The following is a 1303-nucleotide window of genomic DNA, read 5'->3' as shown; positions in this document are numbered from 1 at the left end:
GGAAGAAAGAAAGAAAGAAAGAAAGAAAAGAAAGAAAGAAAGAAAGAAAGAAAAGAAAAACAAGAAAGAAAAGAAAAACAATGGGTAGGATGAAAATAGAAAGACCACACTAGGAGTTTAAGCCTGGAAGCCTTGAGATAAGCAAGATGCAGATTCAAATCTAGTAGCCAGCATTTATTAGCTGTGTGACCCTGCATATATGTCTTAACTTCTCTGAACTTTGGTTTACTCAGAATTGAGAAGCAAAGACTATCTTCTAGTTTTACAGTGAGGGGTAGTTTCTGACTTTGAAGACGTAGCCTGCCTTCCCCTTCAGACTTCTTATAGCTCTTTTTTTGGGGCCTGGGCCTCTAGCTGCAGCTTCCCTGCTGCGTTTTGGCCAGACACAGTGGGCTATCAGGTTTACCATTTCAAGTAGCTCCTCATATTCCAGCTACCATGAAAATACATATCTTCTGTTTGATATACAAGGTTCGTAATGCAGCCATACTTTCATTTCTCTGTCCATTTTTAAAGTAGTAGACTTCATTTTTAAAACGATATCTTTCATAACATTTTAATACATTAAGGTATTTATAAAAATCAGTAGCTCCGTGTGACAGTGAAAAAGGCTTTGAGTCCATCGTCCTCTTCACCCCATTCAAAGCCCCCTCAAAGCCTCAGATGGGAGGAGTGTCTATATCTGGGGGGTGAATGTGAGGTGGGAATGAGGAATTATATGGTGCCAACATAACAGAATCTGGTGGTGGCAGTACCCACACTGGGTGCACAGGACAGGGAGTGAGTTTGCAGAGAGAAAAGAATGAGCACTGTTTCTGATACATTTAGTTTGAGGTGCATGGCAAACAGGTGAGGACACTTAGTAGGGAGGTGGAAATTCACACCCAGAATAATAGGCAGAGGTCCAAGCACAAATAGAGATGTTTTCACCTTCTGTCAGTGGCTCTCAAACATGGCAAATGCATCATCTGGGAGCTTTAAAAAGTACTAATGCCTGGGTAACCTCTCCAAAAAATATGTAATTGGTCTGGGTTGTGACTGGGCATTAGGGAATTTTAATTTCTCCAGAAAATTCCAGTGCTCAGCTAAATTAGGGAACCACAGCTATTAGCATAAAAGATGTGTCCCTCATTTAGGCACAACTGTGGAGATGTAGGAAGCTCTATTCAACTTGTTCCTCATTGGAATTATATCAAAAAGGCAGAGATCTAAATGCTAATTGCCATTTGTATTAATTGCCTGAGGCTGATATAACAAATTATGACAAACTTGGTGGCTTAATACAACAGAAATTTATTCTCTC

This window comes from Pteropus medius, unplaced genomic scaffold (assembly GCF_902729225.1).
Source record: "Pteropus medius unplaced genomic scaffold, Ma_sr-lr_union100, whole genome shotgun sequence".
NCBI lineage: Eukaryota > Metazoa > Chordata > Mammalia > Chiroptera > Pteropodidae > Pteropus > Pteropus medius.
The sequence above is the reverse complement of the archived record's forward strand: the minus strand, read 5'-3'. Positions refer to the sequence as shown.